At 39.7% G+C, this 27133-nt stretch overlaps 1 protein-coding gene across 1 annotated transcript in view; it reads left to right on the top strand.

Moving 5' to 3' along the window:
- Window positions 1-7792: 7792 nt before the first annotated feature.
- Window positions 7793-27133, top strand: part of STXBP6 (syntaxin binding protein 6) — a 111885-nt gene continuing 92544 nt past the window's right edge. The window contains exon 1 of the mRNA XM_082760941.1: window positions 7793-8125. The gene's annotated coding sequence lies outside the window, so the exon portion shown is untranslated. The remainder of the gene's footprint in view (window positions 8126-27133) is intronic.

Raw genomic sequence — 27133 nt, 5'->3', positions numbered from 1 at the left:
AAAATCAATTTTCTTATATGAAGGAAAAGTAATTTATTCTTTTTGAAAGCCTAAAGCCCAAACATTTTTAAAGCACCTTTCATTACACATGGTCAAATCCTTAAAATATTGCATTGTAAATGCATTCACCTTTTTGTTTTTTTCCCCTAAATTTATTATACAGCTGTCGAATCAGCATTATTAATCTTTAAAGAAACCTGATGGTGCTGTGAATTGTGTTATTTGGTAAGTGATTTTTGGTGTAAGTAAAATCATGGGATCAATTAGACTTCACCTTCGAAAGAAATACACTGGATATCTATTGCTTTATTTTTCTGTGCATATATATATATGCATATATATGTATGCTGGTTTTGACATATGTTGTTGTAGTGGGTTTACATGGCAAAGTTTTGGTAGCAGGGGGCCATAGGGGTGGTTTCTGTGAGAAAGATCTAGAAGCTGCCCCATGTTTGGGAAGGGCCCCATTTTTTTCCAGAGCTGAGCCAATAAGCGATGTTGTTTTGCACCTCTGTGAGAGCATATTTAAGACAGGGAAAAAAATGCTGCGCCACACAGCAGCTGGGAGGGAGAGAGCAGTGACAAATGGCCTTGCAGGCACCAAGGTCAGTGTAGAAGGAGGGGGAGAGGTGCTCCAGGCGCCGGAGCAGAAGTCCCCTGTGGCCTGTGGTGAGGACCATGGTGAAGCAGGATGTCCCCCTGCAGCCCATGGAGTACCACGGTGGAGCAGGGTTCCATGCTGCAGCCCGTGGAAGAGACCACGGTGGAGCAGGTGGACCTGCACCGATGGAAGCTGCCGCCTGTGGAAGACCCCTGCCGGAGCAGATTCCAGGCCGGACCTGTAGCCCGTGGAGAGGAGACCACGCAGGAGCAGGTGACCTGGCAGGAGATGCTGCCCGTAGGGGAGCCAGGTTGGAGCAGTTTTCTCCTGAGGGATGGACCCCGTGGTACGGACCCATATCTGGAGCAGTTCTGGAAGAGCTGCTGCCTGTGGGAAGCCCACGCCGGATCACTTCATCAAGGACTGCATCCCGTGGGTGGGAATCCACAGCACAGGGGACGAGAGTGACCGAGAAGGAGCAGCAGAGAAGAAGCGCTGTAGACTGACCATAACCCCCATTCCCCTGTTCCCCTGCGCCGCTCGGGGGGGAGGAGGTGGAAGAGGGTGGATGGGGGGGGAAGGTGCTTTTGGTTTCTTTCTTTTGTTTCTCACTTCTCTAGCTTGTTAGTAATGAGCAATAAATCTTACTATCTTCTTATGCTGAGTCTGTTTTGCCCGTTACAATAATTATTGTGTGATTTTCTTGTCCTTATCTCAACCCTTGATGGGTTGAGATAAGGACAAGATAAATACACACATATTGTCTCCCCATTCCTCTTTGAAGAAGGGGAGTGAGAGAGCGGCTGTGGTGGAGCTCGGCTGCCCACTCGAGCGGAACCACGACAGTTGTCTGACTAGCTCCCTCAGGGAATGGTGTTATTAACCAGCTAACAAGGAGTGCAAAATTATCTATTGAGCATTTGATTTGTTGTCAGAATACACAAGCCCATTTCACCTGACTTTTTTCAAATGCTTGGAGGGGATGGGTACTACACAGTGTATGATTTGAAATTTGATTTTCTTAAATATAAGATAAAATTCAAAAGTTATTGAGTATACTTTAAAATTTGTTAAGCTTGCTACTGTTTTTTTACTGTACACAGTCAGATACCTTTAAAAGTTTGAGATATTTACAGTGCTTGAACTGATCAAACTCCAAGGCTCTTCTCTCTGAAGTCTCTTCTCCTGACGGTCCAGGTGGGTAACAGAGGGTAAGTACACAGCTTCACAATGCTCAGGCCTCACCACACAAGACTGTTCCATCTCTAGCACAGAAATCCCCAGGCACCTGTACTGAGCCTTTGAGGACTGTTATTAGCTCAGGAAGCTAATAATGTTCAATTATCTCCCCATAAATGCACACATAAATATATATGTATATAGGTTACAGATACAGATATATACATAAAAAAACATATATGTTCATTAAATAGGCTATGAATTTCATTCTTAAGACCACTGATTTCATTCTTTCTGCCTCTAAAGACAAGATTTACTTTATTGTCATTGATATTGGCAATGTATCTTACAGCTTTCAGATTGTAATTTGGATTCTGTCCAATAATCCTAATTATGCTAAAAAAGCACATTCCCCCCTCACACATACTTTTCTATCTGTTCATCTGTCCAAGGAACCTGTTCACAGAAATTGTGACTAATATAATTTCCATGTAACCTCTAGCACTGGCTATCACTGGACCTCTTTTAGTGGTAACTAGTTAGCAGAGCCTATAGTTGATTTTATTAGAAACAGATTTAAATCTAATCCTGAATTTAACCCAATTTATTTCACATATTAAGTTTACCATACAGAGAACTTTGAAATTATTTTTAATTTGATGTGTTCTCAGAAAAAGCAGACAGATGGTAAATGGTGGAAAAAGAAAGGCAAAAAAAAAAAAGGGGGGGGGGGGGAGGGGCAGGAACTCAGGGCATGTGCCTGTATTTGTATGTGCATACCTGTACTCAGTTATGGGCCCAGGCACTTGCACACACAAACAACATTCATCTGTCCTGCACAGTCAGCTGAAAGGCAAGACAGTTTGATAGCAGTTCTATTTTCTATGCATCCTCCAGCATGTAGTATATCTTCAGTTATCTGTCTATACTACCTTTAAATCTTGTTATTATCAAGCTGTTTCAAATATGATCTTTAACTTGAGGAAAATACATGTCTTGTATGTTTTATGTTTTAAATATAAAATCACATATTGGTTTATGCTCAAAAAAAATAAATAAATAAATAAATAAATAAAATAAAAAAGGCCTATAATCATTGCCATGATAAAAAATGAAAAATGAAAGGTTTTCTGCAAAAACCAAAAATTTTCAAAATCAGTTGGATTTTTTTCCATTCACAGATTCAAGTTGAATTGAACAAGAAGGTAATCTAGGAAGTGATTTAGGAAGGAATACTACAGAGCTAATAAAATATTCTCCAAGTGCTTTGTAGAAGCATCATAGAAGCATCCAGTTCTGTCTGCTTTTTCTCCACTTTACTGTAAAATTTATTTTTCAAATAATTTATAGGTACAGATTGCTAGGTACTCTCAACTCCAAAGCTAGAAATAAAAAATAAAATATAAAATCCACAGCTCTCATTGTTTTAAAATTAACTATTATGAAAGCACATTTCTAACAGTTCTGAACTCCTCACATTTCATACTCAGCCCAATGACCTTTAGCACTAGTCTCCACATGGCTATGATACTAAGCACTTAGTGATGATAAACAGAAAGGCATGCCACACAAATGATAGATAATTTGCTGTTGCATTCCCCATACCATATTACAAATCACACTACAATTTCTGTGGTCAAGTCATGTCCATCATCAGGCCAGGCAGCAGGTGACATCACACCTGTGAACTCCCCTAGTAAGCATTACACATAGACCTTATCTACTGTTCAAGAGAAACCTGCAATTAGCGTCTAAGCCAATCAGGTCTAATAAAATGTTACAGTCTTCATAGTCTCATAAGCAAGCACTAAGCAAAACCTTTTAAACCTCCTACTGGTGTCTAACCCACAGCATGACTTGAAAAGGACATCATGAGAACTTTAGGAAAATGTCACAAACTCTTCCAAGACCTCTGAGGTTCATTTGTGCTTCTTGCTGCATGTTCCAAAGCTTTCTGAAATATCACTGGTATTGAAAGACAATTCTTCTTTGTCTCATTTTTAGGTAGGTATCTTTAAACTGGTCCCTGCACATCCTGTGACAATAAACTTTCATGTGTTTATTTGAGGAAGCTGAGCAGTTCTAATGTATCCTAGTATTTTGAGATTCTGATTTTACACATACACACACACCCCTATATATATACACCTTGATGTTATCTTAATTAGATTTGAATCAAGGGCTATTTCTTTTGGACTGTGTTTATTCTTAATTAAACACTGTAATTTTCAGTTGGAGATAAGACTTAGGGGAGATCTGGGTTTGCAGCTAGGGATATTACTTTTAATCTAAACAGGAAATTAATAGACATCAGAACATACCAGTGAAAAAACCTGCTTTTTCTGTGAACACTAATAATTCCTATTAATTCTGTGTAGCAGGTTGTACACAATTTCTTTTTGTTAATCAATATTTATTAATACTGAGCACTTCCAGAAGAAAATATCATTCAGCACGGATAACAGAAACTATATTTTTATGTTAAAAACTTATTTGTATATTTTGAGAAATACCGGTGGAATCCTGCCAATTTATTTTCTTACTTATGCATGCATTCTTTCATCATCAGAAAAAGCAATACTGCTCATTTCATTCTGAAGCGAAAATAAAAGCAGAGTTACAGTCCTTCAAACAACACGCTGGGGATATGCTATATTTTTGTAGGATACACACTGCTCATTTCAGATGACTAGTTCCTGCCTTTATCTACTCTGAGTGAGGGTCTACCCCTACTGCTGCCAGCCCTCCACAGCCACCACCTGTGACTCTTCTGGCTGGCTGCTTGCCCACAAGGTAACAGCAACACCACTGGCTCTAGAGCCTGACCCTGCCACCTACCACATCCCCTGACTCACTTCGTTACTTGTAAACACAAGCTTGGATTTGCTATGCGGGGTTTTCTGATCTGAGGGCTCTGGCAATTAGCAAGAATAGCACTGCATGCAAGTGATTGCAGAAAACAATTCTGGCTTTAACTGTGCTGCAGCCTGAGAAATCCAAATGCCTGAGACACAGCTTCCCCCTCCACATAGTTCATTGTACCATGCACTTTCTTATGAGTTGTTATCACTATCTTGCACCTGTCAAGCATTTAAATTGGCTAATGACTTTAGCTATGTACATGAACACCAGCACTTGTTATTAGCAGCCTCGTTCATTCAGTTTATGCTATCTATCTTTAAATGTTATGTTTGAACATTTCCAGCCTGCTCAATTTCCCATATAGTACTCAGGTGTCTGCATGGTCTTTTGTTAGTCCTGTGATGGACTACAGACACCCTGCTCATTACTGTTTTATCAGGCTGGTTATCAGTGACAGTCCTAGGTACTCTAGTGGTACAGCTGCACAGCTGTAATAGATTTCCTACTTTCCAGGCCTGCACTTGGAGGCAATATTTCTGGGAAGCAGTTTATTGTCCGAAATTTGATTTTAAGAATCTTGTTTATCTCATGTACAAGCCACTTCCACAATCTCATCTGCTCCTGAAGAAAAGGCTAAATTTTGCTTTTGGATATTTGGATGAGTCTTAGGCCCGGATAGCCATCAGGAAGATCTCGGTAGCTCTGTTTCAGTGGAATTTCAGAAGCTGGACCTCCCTTCTGATCCCACAGGACCACAGAATGTACGGAGAAGAAGCTCAGTGTCTTTTTTTCTGAGAACTCAGCCCTGCCAACTCTCGTGGCTCTGAAGAGACGTGCTTTGGCAGAATTATTGAAAGTGGTTTAAGACAGTATCACTTGCCAGGTTTAAGCTCTGTCTCCTGGCCAGAGATTGCTGTAAAGGATGTTTAGGTCAGAAGTGAGGTTAGTTAACACTGAGGTAGTAGAATATGGATTTGGGTAGGAGAGTCACAAATGCATGACCTGTTCTACTGTGAAGACAGTAACCTCTGTGAAAGAGTCTGGCATACTGCTGTGGGCACTAGGCTCTCAAATTTATTCATTTAATTCTACCAGACATCACTTGTCAGAACCCTTCGGCACTCAAAGTATTTTACATGGTTGATTGACAGATCTCTGTATGAGTTATATGTACATGTAAATGCACTTACTTGCCTGGACCTCCTTGGCATGAAGGCTGAAGTCTGTTGGACAGTTTTGGTGTGCTAATCTAAGTAATAAATATATTCAGTTGTAGGATGGGAGCAATGGCTTAGCACACATGTGCCACTTGGCCTGACAAGGCCCAAGGACATTGAAGAAGGCATTTTGCAGAAACAGTACAAGTCACTGTAAGTGTTTAAACATAAACTGAAGTCCATCAACATAATTCAGCATTTCTACTAGCAACAGTTAACTTACCAAAAGTAAATACCATCAGATCAAAAGATGATGGGAGCAAAATTGAGACATATCTGAAAGGTCTGAGAGTAGCTGCGAAATTAAAAGCTGGATTTCAAGTTCTGCTCTAATTTGAAATATATCACCTGCAGAGAATCTACAGGGAAAGAAAAGAAAGAAACAACCACCACAACACACTAGAATAAGAATAAAGGAAATAAACATTGAAGGGCTGACAAGTGTCATTTTGATTGTTCCCAAAAGCATATTCAGCTTTTTTTCATCTTGGTTTCTGGCATTAGGCAATTAAATGACCTTCTCAGCTTGTGTTACTGTTCTATGTGGTTGTGGAGACATTAGCAAAGTTTAAAAGACTCGGTATTTATGTACTAGATAAAAACAGATCACATTTCTGGCCATTCCCAAGTTTATCCTTCTGAAAAATGACAGTCATGAACTCTTGAAAGGACTCAGTATGGCAACAGTTCTGATTGTCCCTGCTACTATGTGAAGGAGTAACCTTGTCTGCAGCTTTGCCTCTTGGAACTGTGGCCTGTGTTCCCGCATCCTTCTCAGGGCTGTGCATCCAGCCACAGGACCAGGAAGCCGGAGACATTTAGCTGTAACAGCAATTGGGATCACTCACACAAAACAGATCTATCTTTTGGAAATTTATTCTTAAAAACTGAAGGCCACTGGGGGCTGAACATCTTTACATTTAAGATGAGGAGGAAGTAAGGCGTTTGTGGGTGGCTGTTGCCTCCAACAAAAGTTGATCGGCCTGTTTCCAAGACACCCGTGCAAAAGCTATTGAAATTAACATGAGTCATTCACTGGATTTCAGAGCACTTTTAAGGGAGGCCTGAAGGAGCAGCAGTACGGCAGACTGTAATGGTCTGAGAGACTGAGGCCCTTGTGAACAACTGCCACTGCACTGCATCGGTAACCATTGGATTAAATGATGGGGACAAAACACACAGTGAGCAACCAATAACAGTACATTTTGTGTAACAAGCGGAAACTGTACTAACTACAGTTCAAGTTGACAATCACACAAAAATACAGTGTTATAAACACTGCAAAATACAGCACCAAAATATTTTGATACATCGAGAGTGTTTATTTTCATACTGGGCAGCACATTGTCTTTAGGCACTGGGTTCTCAGCGCTGCCACCGTGAAGAACGGCAGCAGTCCCAGCTCTGTGGCATGGGGCCGGACACCTCATAGCACCAGGAGCGGGGCGTGTGGCGACAAACTCTTTCCAGCCTCGATCTCTGGCTGTGGGCCGGGGTCTGATGCTCCAGCAGAACGTGATGGTGCTGCCCTCAGGGTCCCAGTGTGAGCCTGGGCAGTCGATCCCATTCTTTCCCGACGGGAGGTTCCCCGTCCGTGTTTCTTTCCGTGCTGTTGTTCCACCTGGGCGCTGTTTGGGCAGGCAGAGCCCGCCCCACACCGCCGGTACTCTGTGACAGCGAGCGAGCGCGCTCCAGTTTTCCTGCAAAACTCACGAGAGCGCTAAAAGGCTGCTTAACCGAGTTGTTCGGTAAAAAAAAAAAATTAAAAAAAAAAAAGCCGCTTTAGCGAGTAACTCCACTCCGCAGCTTTGTCCGCCCGAACTCCTGCAGCCGGGGCTCGGCGCTGACGTTGCCCGGCGGGGCTGCTTTGTCCCCTCCCCGCCGGCAGGTCCCAAACTTTGGTCCCAGCGCGTTGGTTTCCTCCCGCGGCCCGGAGCCTCTTCCTGTCCCCACTGCCGCCACCTCCACCGCGCAACGCCCGCTGAGCCGCCGGTTCGAGGCCGGCCCGGGCCGGGACCGGGGCCAGCGCCGGCGCAGAGGGCGCGTGCCTGCCGGCCGGCGGGGCTCTGTCTGTCGGCCGGCGGGGGTCCGTCGGTCGGCGGGCGGCGCGGATTGGCGCAGCCGGCGCACGTGGGGCCGCCCTAGCGCCTCGGCGCTGGCAGCGCGGCGGCCGCCGCCACGGGAGCTCCGTGCGGGGCGGCGCGGCACCCGGCCGCGGCGAGGAGGGCGGCGGGACCCAGCCGAGCCGAGCGCAGCCGGCACGAAGGTGAGCGGGGGGCGGCCGCGGCGCGCTGGGGGATCCCCGGGGGGAGCCCGGCAGGGTCGGCTGTCGGAGCACACCCCAAAACCTGCGCAACGCCGGCGGTGGGGGTCCCCGGGTTACCCCCGGTGAGCTGCTCCGAGGGGTGGAGGGCGGCGTACAGCCGGCCGGGAGCGTTCAGAGGGATCTGCTGGGCTGCTTCCAACTGATGGTTTAGGGGTAACCTTGACAGCCCGGGGGAGCCGCCGCCGCTGCCCTCCCTGCTTTCTGCTCTCAGCGGCTCCGTTAATGGGAAAGTAAAACTTGGAGCGCCGGGCTGCTTCTATCGGCATCGCCGAGGCACTGCCGCTGCTGAAGTCTGAAGTTCGAGGAAATATTATTGACCTTTATTTAGAGAAACGTGCGGGTCTGTTTTCACCTCGTTTTGCCCTCCGCCAGGCAGAGGAGTTGGCATTTTGCGAGTTGCATCCCTTTTAGAAGCCCTGCGTCTTTCCATAAATGTAAGTGATCTTTCGGGATATCTCCAGCTTGGCTGTTTTCCCTTTATGAGTCAGAAACAGTGTTACAGCTTTTCATTGCTTGAACGGGATCCACAGCCCCGTGGCATTCCTTTTAAGAGTTTTAAGAGTTCCTGCTCATGCGGTGGGAATAATCTGGCATCTCTTTGTGTTTGGCATTACTGAGGACAGGAGCAATCCTTTCTTGTTGAGCAAGGCTGGAGGATGTCAGCGTGGTGTCTCAGTTCTCTTTGGATTGCAACATCTCCAGGCTGCAGCATCTAGCTATGGAAGAGATCTTGGTGCTCTGCCATCCCTCTCATAAGAGAGGGGCAAACAGGCAGCACTGAAATTGCACCTTGGTGGTGATGTACTCTTTTTTTAGCAAGTTATAGGTTGCTTTTCCTTATATCATTTCCAAGCACCCCTTGGCTCTTGAATTGTTCAGTGAGTGTAGTTGGTTTAAAGAGTCCCCCCTTGAAATACAGTTTTACAGCTTCTTGCCCTTAGGAAGAATGATCCTCCTTGGGGATGATGGTACTCTGCTTGATACATTACTGGAGAAAAGCTCTCTTTCAGTAAAATGTTTTAGGGCCTTTCTACCTGGGGGGATGCAGTTACTGCATAGTCGTGCCACATTAATTTCCCTTGTGCACATTCTTGATTTACATTAAGAATATGCCTTAAAAGTTGGATGCTACCTTTTAAAGATGCATTAAATTAAATAAAGGAAAAAGGAAGCACTGTGACGTTTTCAGGGCAGGGTGAAAGCACTCCTTTGGGAGTTAGCCCAAGCACCATTTTGTGATAGCTTCCTCAGATGAAGGAATTGCCAGGTGGAAAAAGTCTTGAAGAACTGTGCTATGGAAAGTAGGTGTTCTTTTACCACTGTGTACGAGTGTTTGCTGTGGGGACTGAGACTGCTTTGAGTTACACACGTTGATTTCACATCTCCATTTTCTTTATCTTTGCATTCCTGAGTGTCCCCTCCATATGCAGTCTGGATCTGAACACTTTGAGTTAGGGAGGCATGATGAGAATGCAGTTGAAGTGTGCCATGGGAGGCCCAGGGGTAGTAACTGCTTAGGGCTTTTTTTTTCTAGATGTGGATTCAGATCATGTCACCTCTTTTTTGTGCATGTGTGATTTTTTTATGAAGTAAGGATGTATTGAAAATAAGCTAACTGTAAAATTCTTAGTATGAAGGGGGTTTTGTCCCCTCCCAATTGTGTATTTGTTCATTATGTAGGCTACTCATACTAGAAGCTCACTTCTTAAATAAGAATTCCTCAGTAGATACTTTGTACTGTTGTTAGTGGATTAGAGCGTAAATTTTAGAGACCTTAAAAATACCTTTTATCAAAAATGTGCAGTTTTTAAAAAATATGGGACAGAAGATCTGTGTTGTATTATGAATAAAATCCTGTAAAAAGAGATTCTATAGAGCAGTAGCCATAGGTCTGTTTTTTGAAGGAGGTAAGCTGTTTGAATAATAGTGCATTTGTTCTTTCTTCCTCTTTTCATCCTCTGTAACTTAACGTTCCTTTTCAGTGTACAGCTGGTAAGTTAGCCTTGCCAAGGTTGTACAAAGTGTTTTAATCACAGTTTTGGAAGCCAGTGTTTGGATAACGTGATGATAGATGACAAATTAGTTTCTCCTGTTTTTAACCAAACAGGAATGCTCTAGCTAATGTGTATACAGAGACAAATCAAGTCCTTCAAGAGAACACTTAATTTTCATGCTCTTGATTGGCAGTCTGTAGTGATGTTGGGGATTTGAAAAACAGATGAACTGAAAATCTGTGGCATTAATTTTTATCATAGCCAGATATGCCAGTGAATTCATTAATACACTTTTGGATATGACTGCAGCATGCAGTACTGTGTTAACTGTATATAAGTGTCTAAATTTAGTTGTTCAGTTTATTTCTTGTTGTTTGGAGTCAGGATACACAGACTAGGGCTATAATCTAAACTAGGATCTTACCAGTGCTGATGAGTATCACCTGATTGTTTCTGGTAGTTTGTAGTATAACATTGGTTCTCTAACTTGGTTCTACAAGTCTTTAATTGAGAATAAGTAAACCTTTTTTTATTTTTGAAAAAGTATGCTGGTATCTGAGACAAATTTCTTAAATAATAACATCAATTACAAACAATATGTTAACAAGAGACGGAAAAGGCATAAGTGTCATAGAGCATTTGAACTCTCATGTAAGTGGGGAAACTGGTTTAAGGGGACGAGGGAAGGGCAATGCCTCCTATTCCTGCCTTTTTTCTTCCTTTTTTTTTTTTTTTCTCCACTCCTCTGACTAAAGTGCTACGTCAGAAATGAATGATGGTTTCTCAGGAAGCAAATGTATTTTTAAGGCTATATATAGCAGAAATAAACTTGTGAAATGTATTCACTGGGTAATAGAGGGAAGAACAGAGACTAGATAATTTTTCAAAATCAGTGCATTCAAACTCTTTCAGACTCCTGATACCCTCCTGCCATCCCCAGAGGTCATGTTCTGGAAATCTGTTTTCTTTCTCCTGTATACATTTCTTGAAGACCCAGTTGAGTTTTGTCATACACTGTTTGTTGTGACAGCCCAGACTACGTAGCTGAACATTAAGGTAAAGCTTGGGCATGTTTTTCCATCCCAATCTTAGGCAGACATCCCCTGCACCTGAGTTCTTTGACTTTGAAACACAGAATGATGCTGGGGGGCTTCTTTGTCACAAGTATGAGAGGTCCTAATTCCTTGCCAGTTAGTATTGTGTGACTGTAGATTAGCTCAAGAGTGTTCTCTTTTCTTCCTTTCCCTTCCATATTTTTTATTAGGCAAATAGTATTGGGAAAAGCATCTTGGCTGTCCTTGAGTGCTGCAAGTTTGGGAGCAGTTTGGACTGCAGTGCTCCTGGAAGGGTGGGCTGTAGTCTTTGGAAGATTTCATGGACGTTGGATTTTTTTTATGCTTGGAAGATCTACCTTTGACAATGTTAAAGCAAACATATTTAACTTCTGAATTTTTATATGCAGATTTCAGATAATACAGTTACAGTAACCCCAGGGAAAAAATCTAGACATTTCTGATCTGTAACATTTTGATTTCCATAATAAAAAAAGGATTATGAGAGCTCAGTGGAGCAAAATTATGATTGCTCAGTGGAGCAAAATTCATACCAGTGGTTATGAACATGAGTTATTAAAGGTTTTAGTGTCATGAGCTGATATAGATCAAAGTCCAGCACTTAAAGGCGTTTCTTTCTTGCCCTTTAAACTTGGTTCTATACTTGCTGTGGGCATGAGAGCTCCAGGAGTTTTCTTCTTTTCATTTTTTTTTCTTTTTTTTTTTTTTTTTTTTTTTTTCCCTGTGCCTTGGCAGAATAGCTGGCATGGTAGACTTTAGACACTTTCTCTTCATTATCTTTTCCTAGAGATCACATGTGATTTTACATCTGTGAAGTTTCCAAGTAGCATAAAACTCAAGTGATGTAATTACAGCTAGATTCGTTAATGACAGGGGGAAAAAGCAAATTATATATGTCTGTATGAAACACTTCAGATGGAGAGACTTTGCAAAGCAGTTTTCAAGGTAGGTTCAGTTTGTCTTGTTTCCACATAAACCAGTTCGGCTAAACCTGCCTCAGTAATAAATAGTAAATGTGCATGGAGAGGAGTTAACCAACTCCCACTCCAGTTAAACTGAATCAAAACTAACCTGGTTAAGTGGTGAATAAAGTTGTGCTGGAAACAGTTCATTTTGCGTGAAGCATTGCTGTAAAGTCAAGTCAGAAATACAATTTTTATAAAATTCAGTGTTTGTCTGCAGTTAATCTGTGGAAAAAAGTCCTGTAAGTGCTTTTCCTTTCTTCTTGGTAACTGTGCTGGTCAACAAGCTTGTTATTTATGGACTTTGGTTTTGAGACTCCTTTTCACAGGTGATTCTTTGCTATACATGCAGGCTGTCAGAAAGCATTTTTCATATCTTGCAATTAGTTGATTATAGAATGAAAAGAGTAATTCCCTAATTTTGCTCTACTTTTTTTTTTCAGGATAGTAAAAGTGCAAAATTGGAAAGTGTTTCAGTTCCACTTCAACCTTGCTGGTGTAATTTTGAGGAAGGGAAGAGCAAACATTTGGCCATGTGTAATCCACACTTGGAAACTCCCTCTTGGCAGTTAGAAGTTCAAGGATGTTAACAAGCTGTCTCTTGAATCATTTGTTTTGTGGGCCATTATGCAAGGACATCGACTTGCCCTCTTGATTTAAAGATGCTTAGGTAATCATTAGTATTAGTATAGAGAAAGAAAAGATATAATCGATTACTGGCAGATTTCAGATGGTGGATTTCTGTGAGTTCATTTATTTTCTTGAACTTCTATGGCAGTTTCCTAATGCTGTAATAAAGAGCAACTGAATATACTGATATGCCCAGGGGTTAGTGACTAGTCTGTTAGCAACTTTGTGATTTCTGTATAAAACACTTCAATTAGTTTTGTAGGGAATTAATTCACTGTGGGTTAACAAACAGTTCTATACTCTAACATTATAGATAACACTTATAGAGTGTTATGTTATGTTACTATAGAGTAACACTTGGTTACTCTGTGGGACACACTGTTGGGGTCTTAGTCTTTCAGTCTTGTTGCATTGAAGAACAGATGGGTTTTCAAAGGAGGTGTGTTCCATTTACTCCTAGCAATGCAAAGGACTTCTTACCGGCTTCATGGTGGCCCTCAGCTCCTTGCTGATACGCAGCTTCTGTACCTTTTGTTATTACCAGTTCTTTCTTCACTGAATGCAAGTTATGTGATGCAGAGAGACAAAAAATTGTCTGGTGTCAGTATGCGTCTTTCCACTGGGAATGACCAATAAAAGAACATATCTTCAGCTGTCTTTTGTCTTTGAAAGCCAGATTTAGAGGTAGATATCAAAACTCAGAATTCGCACCTTAGTTTTATTAATTTTAAAATATATATCTACACAAAAGTGATTGCCTGAAGAAAGCAATCTGACTTAAAAACATAAAAAGGAAGATCACAGAATCACAGATGGGTTGAAAGAGACCTCTGGAGGTCATCTTGTCCAGCCCCCCCGATTGGTTGTTGTTTTTGAGATGATTGGAATTTTTTTTTGCAGATCTATCATACCTTTCTCTTTAGAAGAAAAGCTGTGCTAAGATTAGCTTTTGTTTGTTTTGTAGGATGTTGAAAGGAAATTGCTATTTGTAAATTTTGATGTTGACTGGTTAAGAGAGAATAACAAACCTAAGAGATTTTGTTTTGTTCTTTTCCCAGTGCTTTGTATGCAGATTGCCAACTGAGGATAGGGAGGCATTCACAAACAGCATGGAGTTTTAATTTACCAGATCTGAAACTTTCTGAAGTTGTCTTTTTTTTCTGAGCCATCTTAAACTGGGAACTTCCATTATACCACAGGTGACTTTCAGAAACAGTAGTATTACTTCCCTCCTGCCTCCCTGTGGCTAACATGAGAGCAACCTTAATGCGTTGCTCTCATGTTAGGAGGTTGCGTTAACAATCCACGTTGTATTAAAAGTGGTGGAAGAGTGATTTCATTTCCAGGCAGAATGAATGAAGTTCTTAGTTAATAGACCTGAAACTGTGAAAAAAACAATTTATTTATTTTTATCTCATTCAGTACAGATGTTCAATTACAATATCAACACACTTCCAGTATGCCCTTTGGGGAAGGATTATTCTTGACTGATTTTAATTCAACCTAACAAAAATGAAACCATGTGTCAGTTTACTTAAATTTTAAAAACATCAGTTTCACTGTAGCCTATATATACTTGCAGCTGTTCAGAAGTGTGTGTCAGAGCAGCAAAGAATGGTTCAGTGCTGTGTCAGGTGCTGGATACTTCCTGCATCATTGGTAATGTATTAAGGTTTGTATTTGAAAAATGCAGCCCAAAGTGAATATGTATGTGTGTTTAATTTTTTTTTTCTGTACAACAAACTAATCTGAGTACATTATGTTAGCAGACGGAGGTTGCTTTAAGGTAAGATATTTAGGTCACTTTCAGTTTACCAGGGCCTGAAGTATACATTTGTAATTGGTTGTGGACAATTCTGACTTAACTCTTACGGAAATTAAAGAAGAGGCTGTAGTTGATTTGACTGGGAACTGAACATAGTACCTGAGCATGTTTCATCCTGTGGAGTTGCTTCACTTTTCTAGCTCCTATGGTTTTAGGTAGGTTTCAGGCAGTGCTTTAGTATGTAAATATGGGACTAAGTGATACGCATTTTTCAAATGCTAAGATGGTAGTTATGTAATCTGTTCTTGAAATGCCCAAATATACGATTAAGGATTGTTCTCATGATGATGACTTGTATCATATGAAGGTCTTCATTACCCTGTAATAGAACCACAAAGTGCATTTGTGGTTCAGTCTGTGCTTAAAACTTGAGTCCTTTATGTCAGGCCTTGTCTTGCACTGCATGTTATGAGTTTATACTGTGACACCTAATTATCCCCAGGTCTATGGTGTCTGTGTTTCCTGTCTAGTCAGTGGAAGTAGTTGGAAGCCTTAAGGGCATGAATTGGAGCATTGTAGTGTTTCACAAAATAGTAATGGCATTACTTCAGTAAGCAGTGTGAGAAAGCATGGGCAGAAATAGCTTTTATGTGAGTTGGGAATAATCATAGAATCATTAAGGTTGGAAAGGACTGGGTGCTGTCCTGTTTACACGTTAGCCCACCACTCTCCATGTAAGCCCCAAGTTGATACTGCATTGTGAGTGGTTCTTTTTCCCAGCCCTGTGGATCCGCTGCTGGGCAACATCTCTGTTTGAACTGGGAAAGCCTTATGAAGGTAAGAGAATTCATTGATCTATGAAGCTTCTTTGGATTATACTAGGACTGATAATTTATATTTAATGCCTTGATGGGATTTCAGATATTATGTTTAATATTTAAAAGTAAAACCTATGTGTCTTGTGGTATTTTTACTATAAGTGCTTATCTGACAGAAGATTAATATACCAGCTCTTATAGGAGTGAGAAACTAAAAGCTTATACTTTGATTAAGAAATTTAGTAAATGTGAGCTTTGTATAGCACACCCTTAGATCATCAGAAGAATCAAGTAAAAGATTAAGGTTCTGTTCAGTTGCTAGGCAGTGTTTCAGTTGGGGGGGCAAACAGCATGTGGTTAAAATTTTAAACACTGGTAGCTTAATTTATTTGGAAATCATGAGCCTTAGCCTTCTAAAAAGAGAACTTTAAAGATACCAGCTGAAAGCTGACAAATATCTTGATACTATCATCTTATTTTCTATAAAAGAAAAAAAAAAGTGTACATGTGATATGTGTACACACACTTATTAGTCTTAGTCACAGGTAAAATAAAACTGCTTTTTTTTTTTTTAATGTTGTCATTGTGAAAGAGCCACTGATAGTTTTGAATGGAAGAATATCCTATTCCTAGTTACTTGTGTATTAATCTACTAACTCTTCTTACAGAAGTGACTACTTATGCATGAGAGTGTGCAGAGGTCTAGGCTTAGGTAAAGCTTGATCCTCGTGTCACTGGAGTGTAATTACAATGCTCTCCTGTGGTTATTAGGTGGGTGACAAGAATGTTTGCAACTCTGCTTCCCCTCCCTCACCGCTAACTAATTAGGGAGCTGACTGCTTTGTGGATGTTTGGGTAAATGAAACTGGGAATTCTCCAGTGATACCAGACGCTCATTTATTTGATGTTTGTCCCCTATGGAAGCTTGTGAAGCAGTGTACTGTCAAGATGCTGAGTTACCATGTGATTAGATGCTTGTTTTGAATAGTAATAGCTGAAGCGAATGATATGCAATCTTCAAATTATCTACCTGAAATCTTTAGAGAGACTTTAAGTACTGTTTTTTGTGTGTGCAGAAATAATATTGTTATAAATTCAAAAGCTAGCTATGTACAGTTTCGGATTTGTTGTTTTGTATTGATTTACTGGGAAAAGTGGAGGGAGGGGGTTGTCTTTGCCAGCAGTCCAGGTAGCACTTTGAATGCTAAGTGGGCCTTCCCTACAGCTCTCCTCTGAAGAAGTAATGGGGCTGAGGAATGCAGCTGTGCAACATGTAGTCTGAGTGTTCATCAGTGGCTGTCACCTGGGGTTGCACAAGTGCTTCCCAAATGCCAAGTTTTTCAATACATCCGGGAGCTAGGTGTGGTTAACCCCAGTTTACTCCTGAAGTGCGTGACCTTACATGAGTTGTTTAGGGTCATGCCACTTCAGTGATAAAACTGCAATCATAATCCGTCATTCTTTTTCCATTTTTAAAGATTGCCAGTGTATCAGACTTCATTTTTATCTTTTTAAGCAATCCAGAAAAAGACTTGAAGTGTACCTCAGTGAGCATTTGAAATCCCTTGGTATTTGAAGCCGTGGATTTATGCCATGTAGAACCTTGTCCAGTTGATAATACAAACTTCTGCCCCTTTCCATTTTATAACAAAACACTTATTTATGTTTCTAGAATAAAATAGGCAATGGTGTATATGGACTACTACGTTTCCTGCATGTGCCTGCTGTATTTTGCTCTGTCGTCTGACATACTTTGTGTAGATACCATGCACAAGAAGGAAATGAATTTCGCAGGTGCAGCAGTAAAAGCCACCCATGTGAACACTTAGGTGTGGGTATTTCTTAGTGACTTGTTCCTGATTTGGTAGCCAGAACTAAAGGAGTGCATTTGCTCATTTCCTGCTGTTGACACAGCAGTAAATCCAGAGTTAGCCTTCTGTATGTTCCCTCCATTATGCAGATTTATGTCATGTTCTTGCAACACAGGCTTCCCTGAACATGTTTTGAAGTTAGTCTCATGCTTTGATAAGAGAGCTCTTATCTGTTTCTGCCTGTTTCAAACCCATCCCTTCCACAAAGGTGGTATGAGAAAGATGTGACAGTTTCTCTCCTTCCAATATTGAAAGGGAATCCTGCTTTCCTGAAAGAGTGAAAAATGTACTTTTGCTGGTAGTGAGAGAGAAATATCCTTCTTATTTCATTATGTGTGCTAACATGAGAGTAGTGGGGATCAAAAAAGTTTAACCTGAATGGTGATACAATGTCTTGTAATAAGCTCTTCTGAATAAATTGTTCTGAAAATGGCAGAGATACTGTAAGACTTGAGAAAATACAGCAGTCCCACTGTAAACACAACCAGGATAGAAGGAGGTGAGAATTCAGTACTTCAGGAACACAAGACAAGTGCATGAGAAGCCTTTATCACACTGAGCTATGGAAGCTGGTAGGGCTGTTTATCTGACTAATGAACCAGTGGCACTGGTTCAGCTGTTCTTCTCAGCAAGGATTATTCCCATGACCTGGGCCTACATGTTACCCTGTCTAATCTCGCTCTTAACATCTTCAACCTTTATCATTTTCACTACTCTTTCAGTAGTTCTCATCATTTCATTTTGTTCTTGTCTTTTGAATGTGTCTTTAATTATCAGCCTGCTCTCTTTCAGACCTCATTTGGTGGTCCCCTGTGCCTTCTTAAAGGACTTTGTACGTGTGTATTTCCCTGTTGTGTTTCACCTTGAGCATAAAATTCTGCATCTGTGGAGAGAAGATTTTGACTAGAGATTGATTCTTCCATTGACAAGCTAGTCCTCTCCTCTCCTCTCCTTTCTTTTCCTTATCTAAATCACCATACTTCTTCATACTTCTTCAGCTTATCTTAACGCTGTCTTTTAGGAAGGGGAGAATGTGACTTCTCTAGCTCTTTGTTTCTCTGTGGTTTTCACTTCTCTTCCCTTTCACATTTTTTTTTTTTTTTCTTTCTTGTGGGAGTTGCATACTTTAAATGAAACAAAGTTGTTGGTGATAAGGGATGGAAGGCAAGTGTTCTGTAAATACCATTGTGGTACATTCTGTGTCTTTCCAGATCTGCTACACTGTGGCAGGAGGTTGTGAAATATTTTACACTCATTGAGTAAATAGTAGCTGTTAAAATAAACACAGTTATCCAGGTCTGGGTATCTTTTTCTAGAAAAACCTTGAACAAAAAGCTGGGAAAAGTAATATATAGAGTAAGGGGTTGAATTTGAGAATGCAGAATGGACAGAGGGCCCTGGAGATATGTTAGATAGGTAACTAATGGTTGTTCCTTCTGCTATATTGGAGCAAAAGAAGTCAATGCAGTGCTATTGTGGAAAGGTGAAAATAGAAATAAATGTTTGTTAAAGGAAAAGACAAATTTTGGATGGTGAGTGTTTTTTTTACCTCCAAGTGTAGTGTTTACAAGTCTAAGGTAGTATGTACTTTAATACCACGCAGAGTATTCTCTATCTATAAAGCCTAAAATTGGATTAATGCAGATGTAAAGGCAAGAGAAATAGACCCGTTAGTTATCTTTTAATCTTTCATTGAAAAGAGCAATTGATTTCCTTGTAAGATTATCTGTATCACAAGGTACAGGGTACTGAATAGCTGCCTCCTGCACTGGTTAGCTTTTTCTCTTGTTCCAGGAAGTCTGAGCACTTTAAACACTGTTAATATATTCATCATACTTACATATTTTTATTAAGAAAATTTCTATTTGTTACCCATAGCAATTTATTTTACCATACATATGTAAATTAATTAGACATCATCTATTTCTGAGACCTCTGCTTTTTTAGAGAGAAACTCATATCTTTTCCTCTCTATAATGTACTTATTTTTGGTGTTTTATATTTCATTCTAGTTTGAAAAATAGTCCTTATATTGAATATGGATTTTCTAAACTTAGGTATCTGTAAAAATCTTCTCTTATATAGATTATGCAGCTGAATAAAACCAATGGTCAATTTGCAGAGCTTCACTTTTAATATTAATAGTACACAAAAGAGCTTAGAACAGAAGTAACCTGAGATAAATTCTGGATTGATAATTTGAGTGCTGGTAAAGGATTTATTGATTGGGTTGATTGAGAAAAGACACATTTTTTGTCTTTGGACTGAACAGAAAGCTGAGGCAATAAGTATTTCTTGGAAGATTTATTTTGGAAGATTTTTTTCTGAAGTTTTATTAACACTGTATCCTTACTTGATTCCAGATGGAATTTTTCAGTTCTCTTTGGGATTTCTATGAAATTGTTCTTTCTACAGCAAGCAAATAATCTCTAGTCTCAAGTATATAAATGATGCTAGAATTGTCAAGCTGAGCGAGCAACTTAAAATAATGAGTTGCAAAGAATTCAAAGTATGCATCTGGCTATTAGGGCCATACCCACACTTTTCTGATATCATCCTTATTTGAAAAAATCTCTCTCTCTTCACTTACTGTGCAGATGGCCCTACAAAAGACTGCTCTTTCAAGAGAGAATGAAACGTCACTAGGCATAGTAGCTAAAAGCACAAAATGCACTTAACTCTGTCCTTCTCAATCTCTAAATCTCTCTGTCATGTGGATTAAGAAGCAGCTCTCATACAGATGAATCCTTTGACAAATTGATATGCTTGTAAAAATTAAATGAAAGCCTTTTAAGAAGTTGCAAGAGCAATGACTGTATCATTCTGTCTGCGTGCACTCGTGTATACCTTGTGTTATAGATGTCGATTTTCCCAGAGTTGCCTGTCTTTTTTTTTTTTTTTTAACAACACTTTGTGTATGAAATTTTCTTGGAGAGACAGAAGATTCTCAAATGGAAGGTTCATTAGCCCTTAAGGCATGTATACTTTGCATATGAAACTTGTACCTTTGTTGAGGCAAATGTAGTAATGGGTGTGGTTTTTGCATTCTTTTGCTGTTGCTAGTGGTTTTTTTGAGGATAAAAAAAAAGCTAAGCTTTTTTTTTTTTTTTTTTTTTTTTTTTTACAGTGCATTTTGGGAAGTTGACTAAGCAGGAATAATAGCTATATTGAAGTACTGTAACACTGGTAGTATCCCACTTTTTTAGAGTGTCCTGCGGTGTTGGAACCTTGAAAAAATCTGAACTTCTGGAAAATTCAGCTCAGCTATGATAGTGGAGAATGGAAGGAATAAAGCATACATAGATAAGTGCATGTATCAGACCTGTAAGGGTGATGTTTAGTGGTTTTCATTTTGAAAGTTCTTTGGCTGTCTGTATGTGTGGTGATTCATCTGTGGCCTCACTGTAGTTGTTCTGCTGGATGTAGTCTGTTATATTTTAGTTCAGCATTACTCTTCAGATATGTACTCTTCATCTACACTGCACATAAACTTTATTTAAAAATCATTTAATCTTTCTTGTGTGTTTGAAGACTTCAATTTTGACCTCTGAGTTCCTGTTTTTTGTTGTTGTTGTTTTGCTGCTTTTTTTTTTTCCCCCACTGTTTTGCTCTGTTCTGACTGATGATGATGGAAGAATTCAGAAAGCTGGCTAGTTTTGTAGACCTGAAGAGTTATTCTGTTCTTAAAACTTGACATAATCAAATCTCAGAAAGTGACAACTGTGATATTAATATAATATGTATTAACATATTAATGATTATATCTGTGATTAAAAAAAATATGGTTGAATCTTCCTTGCATTGGGAAAGATACATGTACTAGGAAGAGATGATAAATGTAAATATTTATCTTTGATGCTTTAAATATCTGTCCAAAGATCTCTGAGGAATTTTTCCAGTTGATGCACACAGTGGGCACAGAACATCATTAACCTTTGTCATGCTTTTAGCCCAGCAGGCAGCTAATTACCACACAGCCGCTTACTCACTTCCCCACAGTGGGGTTGGAGAGAGAATCAGAAAGGTAAAGTGCAAGAACTCATGGGCTGAGACGAAGACAGTTTACTAGGTAAAGAAAAAGCTGCACACACCAGCAAAGCAAACTCAGGAGTTCATTCTCTACTTTCCATCGGCAGGCAGGGGTTCAGCCACTCCCAGGAAAGCAGGCCTCATCTCACATAATGGTTCCTTGGGAAGGCAAACTCCATCCCTCCAGACATTTCCCTCTTCCTTTCTTTCCCCCAGCTGTTATTGCTGAGCATGTCACCATGTGGTGTGAGACATCCCTATGGCCAGTCTGTGTCAGCTGTCCTGGCTGTGTCCCCTCCAGCTCCTGGTGCACCCCCAGCCTCCCCAGTGGCAGGGCAGCACAAGAATCAATGTCCTTGTCTCTGTGTGAGCACTGTTCTGCAACAATTAAACCATTGCTGTGTTATCTCGACTATTTTCATTCAGAATTCAAAACACAGCATCATACCAGCCTCTGCAAAGAAAACTAGTTCTATTTTAGCCAAAAACATGACAACGTTAAAGAGACTTCTTCCTACAGTACAGGATACGATGAATTTGACTCCAATGAATGCATGATAGTTCAGGGTTCTCCTCCTCTCCAAGAAAGATATTTCTCTGTTCTTAAAAGTCTGTCCTGTCCCCATTGCAGGCTTGTCTTCCTGGGAAAATATAGTTCTCTTCTTTTCTTTCTTCCTATTCCAGTTTCATTCTCCTTATCCTGGTCATGCAACTGAGTTACTTTTATCTCCTTTTCCCTCCCTTCACCAAATCTCACTTTAGAAAGGATGGTTAAGAAGACTGTAGTTGCAGCAGGATGCCTCCTCAGATTACAGCATGATTATTCTGAAATTTTATTACTAAAAAGAAAACTTCAAATTAAAAGAGTGTTGAGCTATCAGCACAAATGATGTTTAAGATGATGTAGAGTATCATGCATGTTAAGATGAAGAATATTGATCGCAAAACAATATTAACAACAGTAATTGCAATAGTATTTTAACAATTCTAGGAGTTTCTAGCTTATGAAAACTTAGTTGAAAATGCTTTTGTTTTGACTTCAGCTTACATTCTTACAGCTGTTTGCCCTTCTCGCTGTATAGTGCTCAAAAATCCCTGAGTTGAGCCATTTTTCTTCCCTTTAAGAAGAGAACAGAGAAGACGATTGTTTTGTGTGAATACAGCTCTAGAACTGCGTACATGGAAATACTAGATCTGAATTGTTCTTATTGCAGTTGTGAGAAGGCACCAAAGTAGTAAATTCTATTGTGCAACAGCAAAGACAGCTAAAGGACGGTAAACATTTGGGTTTTCTCTTGAATCTGATGTGTATTTTTTATTTAACAAGGCTTCATGCTTTTGGAGTGGAAGAGTGGGGAACTTGGGGCAATTCTACGGTGAGGAGCAATTTGAGTTTCTATGTATACCTTTTTTATTTTTTATTTTTTAAACCTTAGATTTGCTGGTTGTCAAATACCTTGCAGCAGTTAACGTATTTACAAAAGGTAGAAGGAATACCACATACATCTTGAATGCTTAGCAAACATTTGTCCTTTACTTTAGACAAGCTCACAAGTGTCAGAATAAACTTATAAGGCTCCAAATGTGCTGGTATACTAAAAGCATTAGTAACCTCAGCTGGAACACAACTGTACGAAAGCATCTGAATATTATCCTTCTATGAAAGGACAGAAGCTGAACTATAAAATAACATATATATTTTACCCACACTGCTGCACAGGGTCACTGCAAAGCAATCCTTCTGAGCTGGATTGTAGGCAATGTCAAGATGATAGGAAGTTCTGTAGGTATGCGTGGTGAAGGAGTACCCCTGTTACTGACAGCTTTTTCTCTGCAAAACAGGGAAATCCAATTTGAACTACTGAAAGAACTGGGGTAGGCACAGTTCTCCTGACTTCTTAAAAAATAAGATTCTGAGGAGGGCAAGTTGTCCTTCCAGAAGGCAGAGAAAACCTAGTTGCAATAGAAGGGCCTAGTTTTTCCTGCTTTTCTGTGAAATGTAACTAGCATCTCTGCAGTTCAAGGAAGGAGAAGAGAGCATTGGGCAACATCTTTGTGAGAGCTGTGGAGTCCACAACAACTAGGTTTGAGAGTGTTGTAAGAAACAATTCTGTAATCTGATGACAGAGTATGTCCAGGGAACAGTGCTATGCTTTAGTTTGGGGTCTTCTCAGTTTATGAGAATGAAAATCAAATTACATGGGCTCGAAGGGAAAATACAATTCATCAGACTTCGTTGTCATTGAGGACAGCAGTAGTAGCCAGAACTGCTTGTTGATTTCAAGCAAACTAGGTAGTGTAATTTTATGTGATTCTAGGTCTTTTGGGATTTCTAATCTTGTTTATGAAACATGGGTAGCTTGAAGAGGTTGTGGGTGTGTGTTTCACATGGGGCCCTTTCTCCCTTTCTCTCGTCTACTCCCTCTCCATTCATATGTTGAAGTTACACCAGATTTTTACTGCGAGCTTCATTCATAAGTGGCTGCACATGTGTAGGCTTCACCTCTCCTCCCTACTGAAATAACGCTCAGGAAAGTAAGGTAATTATTGTGCTCACTGAAAGTATGTTGTCAAGTAATAGCAACAAGACCATTTTAGTAAGGCTTAAAACTGTGCTAGATTGCTCTCTCATCAAAACACTCTTCTTCAAAGAAAACAGATTTTTAGTTCTCATTTTATGACATATTCAAAAATGTAGTCTACTAGCGTATTTGAATTGGAAGAAATAGGCTCAAAAGTCTGGTTAGTTAAGTATTTTTCCTGGAATTAAAGTTATGTAAGAAATGGCAGTTGGGACACTTTTTTTTTTACTTTTTTTTTTTTTTTTTTCTTTTTTTTTTCTGTTACTGCACCTCATTCAGGGAGCACAACCCAAAAAGTCAATAAACTCAGACTAGTGTGGATCCGAGCAAGTAATGTTCCAAGGTTATGGCATTCAGATAAAATGCTTTGCTCCTAATTCCTTTTCTTCTATACCACCTGCAAAGTGCTGAAAAAAAATGTTACATACATTTAAAAAAAAAAAAAAAAAAGAAAAATTACATACATAAATTGGGCTTTTAGATAAATTATTTATTCACCTATATCAACTAAAGTTGCTATCCATTCTTTCCTGTATGGTGAGATCATAGAGAGAAATTTGGGGGGTTGCATTGTATTGAAATACAATGTACAGGTAGTCCTTTATGGAAAGGGGTCTGCTGAAAAAATTGTCAGCCAATGGGTAGGAAACTGGTGCTGAGGCTTGTTAAAGGATATGGATTGCTTAGGGCATTCCTCAAAAGTGTATCTAAATAGTAAGCACAGGTCAGGAGTTACAGCTCAACTGATGTGGAGTAGAGATATTGAACAGAATGTACTACTCGGGGTGAAAAATTGTATTTCCTTTGTGTCTGGATTATAATAATGGCAAAAGGTACAGAATGTTGGTGCTGATTTAGCATAGAGGCTAACTTTATTCTAAAACTACATAATAAGAAGCAATGTTGCAGTAGCACTGAGGAAACAAACAGCAGACGCTAGAAGGAATTATATTGATAAAGCTAGTTGGAGGAATTTATTTATTTATTTATTTATTCCTTTCTGAGGTGGAGGTTGTGGTGCCTCATAAAGGCAGATCTCTGAAATTTTCTGTTAATGTGAACAACAGTGAGACTTCCAGGATATGGTTCTCTAAAAATTCACTCTTGTAAGGCAAGTGAATACTTCAATGCAACCACTTTTTTTTTTTTTAAAGTCTTTTGATCTACGAGTCAGTAGACATCAATCTCAGTGATTCAAGCTCATGATTGTTTGAATTTTAATAGAAGCATTGGTTTCATATTGAAGCTTCTGTAATGCCAGTGGTGGTTGTTTAATGGAGTTTACTTCCATAAATCTATTTCTAAATTTTAGACTTCATTAGTAGTGCAGATACGTCACACAATCTTAGAACCCCATTCTTCTGAATTGTTTTTCCACGTGGTTTCTGGCCAGTGGACTCCGTGTTGCCCTGCCTGGGCAGGGTGTTGTGCCAGGGGACCTCCAGAGGTCCCTTACAATGTTAACCATTATGTGATATCCTTGTTTCAGAGTAAATGAAGAAGGCCCATTTGGCTACTGTTTTCTATGAGTAGCCATGGGAATATTCCCAGATATTTCCAATCTAGCCTTTGCATACTATTTTTTTCTTTCCTTCTTGGCTTAATAACATACTGGCTAGAAACCATACAACCACTCTGTCAAAATACTGTCTCAGGAGGGGAGAAGGGGTGCTGATGCAGGTCAGCAGAAAGATGCTAAAGTAGATGAACTTCCACGTCTAATGTTTTATTTCAGTATATTTTCAGTGTGTCTGTGTTCACTCAGAACAGAATTATAACTAATTAAGATTGATCTTTCCGTTTTGTGGTTTTGTGGGGTGTTTTTGGAACATCTTGTTTCTATTAGTAAGCCACCTGTTAGGCTGAAGTATTGAGGTTTATCAGTCAAGTTCGTAGTGTTTTTGTACCTTTTCCTTACAGAAAAAGATATGCTGTCTGCTCATAGGTGACCTATTTGTTTTGTGTGATGGTGCCAGAAGGTGATAACTGGCACCTCGCTTTTCCATAAAATTTAAGGATGCTTTTTAATGAATTTCCTTTGCTGTTCTTTAAGGGAATTAATTCACATATCACAAGAAACTGCGTGGAGGTTATGTATGGTATCTTATGGCTGTTTCTCTTTTGGCAATGCTTACTAAGCATGTTTCATGATCCCAGTAATTCTGTTCAGTCTAAGCCTAATTTTGGAAAAAAGAAAAACTGATGTGTTGTCTCTGTCTGGACTCAAGGCAAAAACTTTGTAACTGAAGGAATACATGGTTTGTGTTTGAAGAAATTAATATCTAAAGGGAAAACTTCAACATGAGTTGGAATCTTATGTTTTTAGTTTGATTTCAGCTGTTATTGAAGAGGTACTGTAATTTAATACTTCATTTAACCTTTCTTCATGAATATGCTCTAACCATGTCTCTGGTCTCTCTCTCTGTTTGGATATTTGATGACTCTCATTGTGGATTTTTAATTATACGAAAATGGCAACTTTAGTGTAAATGGCAGTTTTCGAATTCATTTTCAAATAGACACCTAAGATTTTTGTTCAGATTCTTGTAGATTGCTTTAATGCTGTCACACTGCTCTGATGGGTTCATAGAGTCTTGTAGCAGCTGGAAAAGAGTCTGTCTTTTATAACACTTATCAACATCGCCTTTTACAGTCCGTACAGCAAGCCATCTACTTCTTGCTGTGAAAGTGCTGAGCTATTCTAGTTTAGGCACATGTGACATGTGAGTCTGTTGGACACCTCTACCCTATGCATAAGCACTGAAATTACCTCATGCTTATGTATCACAGGCACGGGCGCTACTCCACTGCATAACACAGAATGCGTATGTAAGAGAGGAATGCCTGGTGGAGCAGTTTAATTAAGTGTGGTGCAAATAGGACACATGCATCTTTCAGACATTGACTGTATATTCTGCATCTAGTACTGATGGTTGTCTTCTGGACTATTGTTTTGATTGGCCAAATCATGATTATCAAGTACAAAATAGAAAAGTTTTTTTTTTGTTTTGTTTTTTAAATGTAGATTTGGAAGACTGAGATGTAGGTTTAATCAGAATTTGAATAAAACTATTTTAAGATCAGCACAAGGATAATGTTTTCTTATTTTTAAATGCCAATTTATTAATCCTACTACTGCGTTTTAAGATACCTGTGCATGTCACATAGGCATGCAGCTTGGTGGTGGTTGTGAGTTTGAACTACTGCAGGTGGCTCAAGCAGTA

The sequence above is a fragment of the Aythya marila genome (assembly GCF_965140915.1).
Source record: "Aythya marila genome assembly, chromosome: 5".
NCBI lineage: Eukaryota > Metazoa > Chordata > Aves > Anseriformes > Anatidae > Aythya > Aythya marila.
This window is presented reverse-complemented; position numbering and strand designations above follow the sequence as displayed.